Source organism: Ranitomeya imitator, chromosome 5, assembly GCF_032444005.1.
Source record: "Ranitomeya imitator isolate aRanImi1 chromosome 5, aRanImi1.pri, whole genome shotgun sequence".
NCBI lineage: Eukaryota > Metazoa > Chordata > Amphibia > Anura > Dendrobatidae > Ranitomeya > Ranitomeya imitator.
The window spans coordinates 402326843-402339067 of record NC_091286.1 but is presented as its reverse complement, the minus strand read 5'-3'; positions in this window follow the sequence as shown (position 1 = coordinate 402339067).

Genomic DNA, 12225 nt, shown 5'->3' with positions numbered 1-12225 from the left:
TAGATTCGTCCTGTAGGAAAAGAAGCTCCTGGAACCAAATCGATGGAACAATCATAATGCCTGTGCGGAGGCAAGACCTCTGCTTCTAGTTTATCGAAGACATCCGCATATGCCCAGTAGGCCTCCGGAAGTCCGGGCAAGGACGTAGGTGAGGGAGGCAAACGGATAGGCCGAACGGGCAGCAGGCAATGGCTATGGCCGGCCGAGCCCCAACGTTGGACCTCCCCACTTTGCCAGTCTATGACTGGCTCATGCGTACACAGCCATGGCAGACCGAGCATGAAAGGTGGAGAGAGAGAGGGTAGCACGTAAAAGGCAATTTTCTCAGTATAGAGAGGTCCGATCTGAAGCTCCACCTCACTGGTAATGCCCTCAACGGAATCTTGTAGGGGTCTCCCGTCAATGGTGGTGATGATGCGGGGATGCTGCAGGGAGTGTATAGGGACGCCGAGACGGAGAGCCATGTCTCGCTGAATAAAGTTACCTGAAGATCCTGAGTCCAAATACGCCATCTCAGAGAACCGCTTGTCACCGACTCTCACCTGTATGGAAACAGTTAACGGTTGAGAGGTATCACTCTCACCTAGGATGGCCTATCTTACCTGTCCTAGGTGGAGTTTTCTGGTCTTCTGGGACATTGCCAGCAGAAGTGGTTGGAGCCACCACAATAAAAACACAACCTCCGGGCGACTCTCTCCTCACTCTCTCGGGGACTCAGCCGGAGACGATCCACCTCCATGGGTTCGGGTGCTACGGCAGATGAAGCGTTACCTGGTAACAGGGGCCTCTGAAAAGAGGGTGCTAATCGAGGTTGTCTTCTCTCCTGGGTTCTCTCCTTGGTGCGTTCTTGTAGGCGGCAGTCCATCCGGATGGCAAGGGAGATGTATTCGTCCAGGGTACCGGGAAGGTCTCGTACGGCAAGCTTGTCCTTCAGGCGACTGGATAACCCTCTCCGGAAGACACCGATCAGGGGCTCGTCAGACCAGCGAAGCTCCGAAGCCAAAGTGCAAAACTGTATGGCGTATTGGCCAACCGAGAGAGTACCTTGCTGTAAGTTGAACAACTCCTCCGTGGCCGAAGCCACCCGACCTGGCTCATCAAAGATCTTCCAGAAAGTGTCCAAGAAGACCCGCAGATCAGATACAATGGGGTCCTCTCTCTCTAGTAGAGGGTTGAACCAGGCCAAGGCCTCGCCCTCCAGGTGTGATGCCAGAAAGGCCACTTTCGCCACATCCGAAGGGTATTGATGAGGGAGAAGCCTGAAATGCAGCTGGCATTGGTTGATGAAACCCCTGCACATCTTTGAATCCCCAGAGTACCTGGTGGGTTTGCAGAGGCGAGGGGAAGAGAAGACGCCTCCTACGGCACTGGGATCCAACACGGGTGCGGCAACCGGAGCAGAAGGAGATCGCTGCAGATTCGAAAGCCGCTCATCCACAGATGTCATGTAACTCAGAATCTGGGTCTGCATCCATCCTTGTTGATCCAGCTCCTGATGGAGATCTGCAAGATGAGAGGAGAAAGATGCATCCACCCCCTGAGGGGAAGCTAGACGGGCCTCAAGGGTACGCATGAATGCAACTACCTGTTCCTGGCTCTGGCAGAGACTAGCGAGCTCCCTCTGAGCATCGAACCTGGCATCAGCGGGGTCCATGGCCTGGGCAAAATCTGTGACGCCCTATATATGGATCTATCGGGTGGACCCACTGGACCGCAAGTACAACGGTTGCTGATACCAGTAAGGGAGAGCCAGACTAGGAAAGCAGGTTCAAATGCTTTATTGTACAGAAATACCAATATACTAGGGAAGACTCCCCAAAGGAAGGCCACAGGACCAAAACACCAGAGAACCTCTAAGGAGTCCAAGGCATGGAGTGACCCCTATACAGGGATTTCCTCTTGACCACCAATAGAGGGTCCGATGAGACAGTTACCTGTGTAAAACCAACCTAGGAAGCAGGGAAGAAATGAAGAGGCAAAAACAGGGCAGAACGAGGAACTTAGATGAAGGCAGAAGACTGCAGGGAGCCGAACTGGATCCGAAACTAGGGTTGCTGAGACGACCAGGCTCGAACCTAGGGAAAAAGGTACACAGAGTAAGTCAGGGAAATGAGACTGGAAAGACTAGCTTAGAGCAGACCTGGAGAAGCAACTTCAGGATAGTAGAAGTTGCCCAGGCGGCGACCAGAAGTGACTGAGATCCTTTTATCCCTCCAGCCTCAAAGTGATAGGCCGGGAGGAGGGGCGGTGAGTAAGGTCGGGCTGGCCCTTTAAGAAGCCAGAGAGCTAGCCTGCCCACCCCCTATGCACTCACTAGGAGAGGGAGAGGAAGGAGGAAGTGCAGCAGACAACGGAGCAAGGACCCGGACAGCATGTCTGCAGGGACGGACCCCGGAGTGCCGGCGGACGACCGGAGCGTGACCCTGCTGGCTCAGGACAGGACCGGAGGAGGTAAAAACAGGCGGGGAAGAGAAAGTAGGCACCCCGGACCGCGAGGTGGTGACATGCAGTGAATATTCATTAGCTGCTTCCCCGCCCACCTGTCATCTGAGCAGTGAGCGGGGAGCAGTAAATGAATAGTCCTTCACAGGGACACACACGGTTTCTCCAGTGCTAGATTCCTGCAGCAGCTGGGGAGCTCTGTGTGTCTGGTGGAGGAGGGGGCAGCAGCAGGGGCCAGAGGGGACAAGATCGCTGGGGCTGTGCTGGATGCTGAGTGCTCTCCAGCACAAGGACCTGTGTGATGTCATGAAAAGGGTGGGCTGGAGGCGGGCCGGACTGGCCATCGGGCAGTTCTGGCAAATGCCAGCGTCTGCTGTCGCTCCCTCTCCCATCATTCCCCGCTCTGTCTGCCGCTTACACTGCGGGTGTGCGATGACGTCATATCATCGCGCACCTGCTGTGTGACCGGGCGGGCAGACTGCAGCTGCTGAGACCGGAGCCAGGAGCAGCGCGGGGCAAGAGGAAAGGTGACTAGAGTCAGTGTTTTTTTATTTTATTATTACATGGCAAGCATTTGTAACTAAAAGAGCCTCCTTGTGCAGCACTAATGCTGCATTCTGTCAAGGTGGCTCTTTTAGTTCGGGTCCCTGCAAACGCTGAAATAATCGCTTTTATAATGTGCTCCTCATACCTGAATTTGACAAAAACGCCTCCCAGCCTTCACTCAGGGCCTCCGTGCACCGACTCCATTTCCTTCCTGAACGTCCCCGACGCCTGCACTGAAAGTTTTTTTGGGGCATGCGCAGTTTGTCCTGCCCTTCGAACTTACAGCGCAGGCGCCGGGGACGTTCATGAAGGAAATGGAGGCGGCGCACAGAGGCCCTGAGTGAAGGCTGGGAGGCGTTTTTGTCAGGGGAGAAAAGACATGCCCCCCTGACAAATTCAGGTATGAGGGGCACATTATAGAAGCGATTTCAGCGTTTGCAGCGACCCGAACTAAAAGAGCCACCTTGTCAGAATGCAGCATTAGTGCTGCACAAGGTGGCTCTTTTTGTTAAAACCGCCTGGGGGGTGACAGGTTCCCTTTAATTTATTTCTATTGCTTATGTTGCTACGGGGACCACCTTCACATAGCATTTACCGTAGTTAGTATGAGCTCTAATGACCTGATGTATTTGCTGGATTTGTGCCTGGTGTCATTTCTGCATATTCTGCTATATTGAATTGTTCTTTATACATTTATTGATTATATTGTACACTATCTACATCAGAACAATCCCCTTGTGTATATGCTGGATAGGTTCTTTTATGCTGTTCCTGTATATTTTGTTTAATTGAGTTATAATTTACACATTATTGAACTATATTTTATAATATTTTTCATATAATCTATATTAATACAAATCCTTTGGTCATTATATATATTTTGATATTAGTATTACATGCCCTGCCACATTTATCTTTATGCATTGCACAATACTTTTTATACTGTAGTGAGTCTTGTATATGTTCAATGTCAAAATATTATCTTATCCTATATAGAATTACTATTACCAATTACTAGCACAGATATATGGGACTTTTTTGCCTCTTGTTTTCGGGAATATATCATCTATTCTCCCTAAGTACCGCATGTTTTTAGCCATATTTCTTCCTCACCTTAATTGCACAGTACCAATTGTTATTATAATTGATGTAATAAACTTATTTTTGTTACATTTTTGGCCCTATGTTCCTGTTTACTCATTTACCGCTCTAAATATAGTGTAGTATTCTATAGTCATCTACAAGCCACAAAATATAATGGTTTCCTTCCATATGGTGCTGCGTATATGAGGAGACATGCTTTATCTTCTGAGTTATAATAAAATAATAGGCACACTAATGGAAACCAAATAAACCCTATTATAGTCAATAGGGTTCTGTAATGCAGTTTGCATCCATCATGTAAAAGCAGGGGTGTCAAACTGCATTCCTCGAGGGCTGCAAACAGGTCATGTTTTCAGGATTTCCTTGTACTGCACAGGTGATAATTTAATCACCAACTCATTATTTGTGTAGGTGATTAAATTATCACCTGTGCAGTACAAGGAAATCCTGAAAACATGACCTGTTTGCAGCCCTCGAGAAATGCAGTTTGACACCCCTGATGTAAAGGGTCCTTCTTCCTTTTAAACTCAGTTTCTTTGTTCTTAGAATGGAGCAAAGAAATAGAATTACCTCATGTCTGAACTGAGCCTAAGGGCTCGCCCGCATGAGCGTATAACTCAGACGAGTGGTATCCGATGTTTTATTGGATAACACTCGGACCGATGTTATAAAATGGGGCATTGCAGATCTGCTTTTTTCCACAGACCAAATTTCTCTGTCCAAAAAATTGCAGCATGCTGCACTTTGCTCCACAAATTGGATAACACACATCCATTCAAGTATATGGGTGCATGTAAAACATCGGACTGTACTTGGATGACATCCGAGTGCATCCGACATCTCTGGACTCAAACAATGGAGAAGATGGAGAAATGAAGTTCTCCATCTTTTCCTGCCATGTGATCCGATTCTCTCACCCAAGAGGATCAGATCACAGTAAGCTGATACTCTGATCAAACTCGGATCAGAGTTTGATCTGAGTGTCATTAGCCTAATGAAGCTGATTCTCTCGTATGAGAGACTCAACGCCCATGTGACCCCATCCTAAAATGTATTGTTTGCTGAGTCATCGGTTTGTGTGGTTCTGGGGCTTACAGCTGGTCTCCTATATTTACCTGTGTAGGAAAAGCCATGACACACAGCTTCCAAATCATTGAGGTAAAACATGCTTTTTACATTTGAATAGAGCTTTACCATCAGAATTCCCAATAATTGAGCACTACTGAAAGGAACATGTCCGTAGTCATTTTACTATGTTCTGCCATTCACATAATGAGGGAACAATTGTGAAAGGGGGAACAGTTTTGCAATAGACAGTGTGGGGGGTACTTTATTCAGAAGGACAGTGTGAGGGGTCAATATTTTGGACAGGGGCAGTGTGAGGGGTATATTTTGCAGAGGGGACGCATGGGGGATATTAAGAAGAGGGCAGCATGGCGGGAACATTATGGAGGGGGTCAGCATGGGGGGGAATATTCTCAAAAAGAGCAGTGTGGGGGACATTATGGAGTGAGGCAGTGTGGGGGAAAATGGACTGGGGCAGTGTGGGGGAATATTTTGCAGAGGGGCAGCATGGGGGGGTACAATATGGAGAGAGGCAGCATGGTGGAAATATGGAGAGGGGCAGTGTGGGGGGTTATTGTTCAGAGTAGTAGTATGGGGACTATTTTGCAGAAGGGCAGTGTGTGTGGGTGGGGATATTTTGTGAAGGAATATCAGCAATTATTTATTCTGGGGCGCAGCATGGGAGATATTTATATTTATGGTGCAGTATAATGACACTTTCATTTTTAAGGGCACCATGTCAGCAAGTGCTGCTGAAGATGGAGAAGAGAGTGTGAAATAGCATCATGACGTCTGTACTTCATTGGGACAAAAGGGATGGGAACAACTCAATTCAGAGAAGATGTCATCAATAAGGTATGTGGATGTATGTAAATATTTATTTATGCTACTGCGTCTCATCAGTATTGTGATTCCTGTATGGTCTGATGATGACTGTTAACAACAACTCCCAGTATCTCCTTCCTATTATTAACCCTGCTGTTCTGTTCGGTCTGGGGAGACCTATTTTGAACTTTGGTATTTTTTGGGGTGTTCAAGATGCGGTTCTGAAACTTGTGGTTGATTGACTTAAATGAGGATGGGTCGGTCGGCCACGGGTTTCAGAGCCGCATCTTGAATATTTTAAAGAATATTGAAGTTCAAAGTCGGTCATTTTTGACCAACAGAACAGCAGGGTTAAAGACATGCTGGGAGTTGTAGGTTCTTGCAATACAATTGTACATGGGGCTAAGCTTGGTAATTTATTCATGTACTAACAGTGGGTCTGATGCTGTATTCATGTACTGATGGTGTGTCTGATGCAGCATTCATTGATGATGGTTCTGATGCTGTAATTCTGTACTGATTGTGGTTCTGGCGCTGTGTTCATGTGCAGATGGTGAGTCTATCACTGCATTCATGTACTGAAGGTGGTTCTGGCACAGCATCCATGCGTTATGATCTTGTAAACATTTAGCAATTCAAAGCGTGCTTTAAAGTGTACTTAAAAATCCTCAAAACTTAGAGTTTTGAGATTGTGAGAAGAATTTAGTGAGATTCTGCTCCAAAAACTCAGTGTAAATGAGTTTTTGGAGCAGAATCTCTCCAAATCCTCCTCAAATATTCAAAACTGGGTTCTAGTGATGTATTAACATATTGATGGTGGTTCTCTTGATGTACACTGTACACGAGCAAAAGCGTAACATGTTTTGAACTTTTGACTTTCAGGCTCTAGATATAATCATTCACTACTACTTTTAACATGAGACTACCATCATTTTATAGACAATCATCTTGGCTGTTTCATACATAAATTTGACTTGCAACTATTTAGCATATGATTAGTTATGCAGATTCTTGTGATGTCACTACATTGTTACCGTTTTGCTTCTGGTGGTGAAAAAATCTTTTTCTTCCTGTACACAACAAAATACAACCTGTTCTCACATTCCCTAATAGCTCAGTGTGTTATTAGGCTGATTCCCAAGAGAAAGGTGCAGTCATGAAGATGATTTCCCAAGAAAAGAGAAACCGCATCATCCAACTCATCGATAGCGGTCTCTCGGCCAAGAAAATTGTCAGACTGCATCATGTGAGTGTCATGACAGTTGGAAGAATACGAAATTAAGTCTATGCATCCATTCATTTAAAAGCCAAGAGGTGGATATCCGGGCAAAATATCGGAGTCAAAAAGTCTGCTCATCGCAAGGTTTATCAGTTCTCATGCAACAAACACGGCAGTGGAGGTGGCTTGTATGCTTTGTAATATTGAGATCTCAGATGTCTATACAAGCATTGTGCGATGCACGTTGCACAATTCTGAAATGGTGGCCTGAATAAGGTGAAAAAGCCTTGACTTCAATATCGTCAAAGGAAGCATTGACTCAAGTTTGCAAAAAAGAACAAAAATTCTACAGTAGAAGAAATTGGAAATGGTGATTTGGAGCCAAGAGATGAAAGTCAATAGAGATGAAAGTCAATAGACTAGGCTTTGATGGGTCTGGAAGAAACCATGGAAAAAGGGGCTAACAGATCGAGAACTTGAGGGAAATGTCAAGGTCGGTGGAGGAAGCTTGATGATATGGGGTTGTTTCACAGCCAAAGGCATTGGATACTTGACCAGGATAGATGGTGGTCTCAATGCTGAGCTACATGTGAGTAAGCAACAAGATAAATTACTTTGTACACTCAAGTACTATGGGTATGAAAAGGACAACATAGTGTTCCAGCAGGACGAGTCGAAGCATATGTCAAGATTGGTGAAGAAATGGTTCAATGATAATGAAGTAGAGGTACAGACTTCAACCCAATAAAACACTTGTGAGTAGAGTTGAAGAAAAAACTGTATACATACCCAAGTGTGTGGACCAGTATGCACTAACATTGGGAATGTGAGAAGACACCAGGGATCAGATTTTGGTTGAGACATTCTTCAATCTGATCGAGAGCATGCTCAGAAAGATTCAGGCAGTGTTGAAAGCCAAAGGTGGATTTAAAAAAACACTATCAAAACAATAAAGATTAAAATTTAGATTTTTAGGAGCAAAAGAGTAATAATGCAGTGACCTGAGAAGAATCTGCATAACTAATCATATGCAAAATAATTGCAAGTCAAATTTATGTATGAGATAGCCAAGATGATTGTCTATAAATGATGTCAGACTCACTGTCAAAACAGTAATGGTTGGGGAGATACGGAGCCTGAAAGTCAAAAGCTCAAAACATTGTTACCCTTTTATTCATCAGTGTATTTATGCAAGTATATCGTCTTGATGTCTGATACGTCCTTTTTCTTCTAAAAAATACGAACTGCTGTTGCGCCTAGTGTACATAATTGTCTGCATCTCTGACTTTATGTCAACAGTACTGTACTGTGGACAATCAGTTAGCTGCCGAGCTCCTTGATTGGTTGCAGCGCTGTCATTGTGATGTGACAGCGGCGCTTAAGACAACTCACTCTCCTGGGGAGAGTGAGTACAGAGCAGTTTTTTTTTTCAAGCGAACAATATAGGGAATTGGTTTCCAATACCAGAAAACCACTTTCAAGGAATTGGCCGGTCATATCCAATAAGTCTGCAGTCACTCCGTGACTGGGACTTATAAATCCCCCCCAGCGCACGCACTGATTTGCCGATTTCATACCCGGGACCGAAGGGTATGTATGAGTTATACATACCCCTCGCCAGTGGGCGTGGCCTCACTCTCCATACACTTGTACAGAGCCGAGGCCACTCCACATCCAGATACGTGGCCAGACAATGGGCATGTCTGACTAGAGGGCACAGCTTCTATCCATGCAAATGTATGGAGAGCGAGGCCGTGTCCACTGGCCGAGGTTATGTATAACACAGACATACCCTCCTGTTCCGAGTCTAAAACCATCAAATCGCCACAGCGCACAGTGTGTGCGCTTGGGGGCTTCATAAGTCTGCAGTCATGCAGTAGTTTCCTGGGCATTTTTTTTATGGTTTTTGCCACCTTCATTTTTTTAGTGTGTTCCCCTTGTTTTTATCACATTTTTTTTATTTCAATTTTTTGAAATCTCCATTGAACAATAAGGAAATAGCTTGCAATTTGAAGCAAAAGCGATGTTAAAACCCTAAAATAGACTTCTTGGCGTCTTGTGAGTCTTCCTATTGACTTGCATTGTAAAGTACAGAGCGACTTGAGAGTGAAAAACACCAGAAGAATGGACCGATCACTTCTTTTAAATGTTTGATGATTTTAGAAACCTGAAGTGGTTAACAGATGCTCAAAAGCCTAAACATCCACACAACAAGTCGTTTGTTTGTTTGCTTTTATCAAAATGCATATATTCATTTGAGTATTTTTCATGGTGTGATCTGCCCCCCAAAAATGTCATTTCCACATACGCCAAGTGGTATACATCTAAAATTAGCACCAGTGAAAACTACAGCTTCCTAATCCCATTTCCCCTCTAAAAAAAAGTGACGTCATGCGCTGCTTACAAGCCGAGGCCAGCTGCCAGAATACTCTCTGCTCTCCACGCCGGAACTATGGGCGTGTGGAGCCGTGAATATTCATTGATTTTTAATAATGGGTACAGTAACCTCAGCAGCCGGCTTCCTGCAGCTTTTTGGGTGATCATATGTGCCCGCTACTAAAGACAATGAATATTCACTGCTCTCCACTCCTATGAGCGTGGAAAGCAGTGAATATTCATTCTCTTTAATAGTGGGCACACGTGATCTTCCGGTGGCTGCAGGAAGACGACTGCTGCGACTACTGTGCCCGCTTTTAAAGATCAATGAATATTCACTGCTCTCCACACCCATGGGACTGGAGAGCAGTGAATATTCATTCCTTTAACCCCTTTCTGACCTCGGACGGGACAGTAGGTCCAAGGTCAGATCCCCTGCATCGATGTGGGCTCCGGCGGTGAGCCCACATCAAAGCCACGACATGTCAGCTATTTTGAACAGCTGACATGTGCGTGCAATAGCGGCGAGTGGAATCGCGATCCACCCACCACTATTAACTAGTTAAATGCCGCTGTCAAACGCTGACAGCGGCATTAAACTTCCGCTTCCGGCCATGCGGCCGGAAATGCGCTCATCGCCGACCCCCGTCAGATGATAAACACCGGAACGGATCATGACAGTACCCTCATCTCAAGGGGGGCCACCAGACCCCCAGGTTTTCCAGGATGACATGCATGAAATGCCCGGACTAGTTGATTAGCATGGACAGATTGTGCCAGGACCCAAGATTGATCCTCAGGACCGTAACCCCTCCAATGGACCAAGTACTGAAAAGAACTACGGACCATGCGAGAGTCTACAATATGTTCCACTTCATACTTGGTCTGACCATCCACAGAGACCGGAGGCGGAGGGGATGGAGGCCCAGCAGAGGATGGTAAAAATTACTTAATGGAACACATTGGGAATCTGAAGCGACGGAGGAAGTCGTAAGCGAAAGGCAACTGGATTGATCACCTCAATGATCTTGTAAGGACCAATATACCTGGGACCTAGCTTAGCCGAAGGAACCTTGAGACGAATGTTCCTGGTAGACAACCACACTTTATCTCCTACCAGGAATATATGTCCCACAGACCATCACTTATCCGCAAAAAGTTTATGTTTGCCCTGAGCCTCTCCGATGTTCTTCTGGACCTTTCTCCACACCTGCCCCAAATGTTGCACTGCTGAATCAGCCCCTGGACATCCTGAATCCAGCCTAGAAAATTCACCAAAATGAGGGTGAAAACCATAGTTACTGAAGAATGGGGAGGTGCCCGTGGACTGGTTAATCTGATTGTTAAATGCAAACTCAGCCAGGGGCAACGAAGAACACCAATCATCCTGCCGAGATTTAGCAAGACACCTCAAAATCTGTTCAAGAGACTGATTGGTCCTCTCCGTCTGACCGTTAGTCTCAGGATGGTAAGCAGAGGAGAACGTCAAACAAACACCCCATTTTTTACAAAAGGCCCTCCAAAATTTGGACACAAATTGTACCCCTCTATCAGAAACCAAATTCAAAGGCACACCATGCATCCATACAACATGCTCAATAAACAGCTTAGATAATTTTTCAGCATTAGGCAATCCTGCCAGAGGTACAAAATGCGCCTGTTTACTGAATCTGTCAACCTCTACCCAGATTACAGTTTTGCCATTAGAAGAAGGGAGGTCAGTGATAAAATCCATAGACAAATGAGTCCAAGGTCTATCCGGAATTGGCAAGGACACCAATTCCCCGGCCAGCCGGTTATGGGAGCTCTTAGCACGGGCACAGGTATTACAAGCAGACGCAAACACAGCGACATCAGAGGTCATGGAGGACCACCAAAACAGCCTAGCAATGGCTTTCCGGGTGGCAGAGATCCCCGGGTGTCCACTGAGAGCAGAATCGTGGAACTCCTGGAGAACCCTCAATCGGTACTGAACTGGGACAAAAAGCTAATTGTCAGGCAAAGAGGGAGGAGCAAGAGACTGAGCCTTTCCAATCTCTAGCTCCAATTCAGAGGATACCCCTACAACAACCAAACAACCACCCCGTGCTGAAGAATGGAGGAAGGAAGTTTGGGGGGTGATATCGGATCAAAACTGCGAGATAAGGCATCAGCCTTGACATTCTTAGAACCAGGCCGAAAAGTGATAGAAAAATGAAAACGAGAGAAAAAAAACAACCACCTAGCCTGTCTAGGAGTTAACCGTTTGGCAGTTTCAATATAAGACAAGTTCTTGTGATCAGTAATCACCGTGATCCGATGAACCGCCCCCTCCAAAAAATGCTTCCATTCTTCGAAAGCCAATTTTATGGCCAATAACTCCCGGTTCCCAACATCATAGTTCCTCTCTGCAGAAGAAAACTTCCGGGAGAAAAGGGCACATGGTCTTAAATTGGTCAAAGTAACGGGTCTTTGAGACAACACCGCCCCTACTCCCACCTCTGATGCGTCAACCCCTACAATGAATGGTTCAGATGGATCGGGCTGAACTAATACAGGAGCAGTCTTAAAACGCTTTTTTAATGTAATAAATGCTTCAACTGCCAAGGATGACCAAACTTTGAGATCAGCCCCTTTGCGAGTGAGATCGGTGAGAGGCTTGATAACCT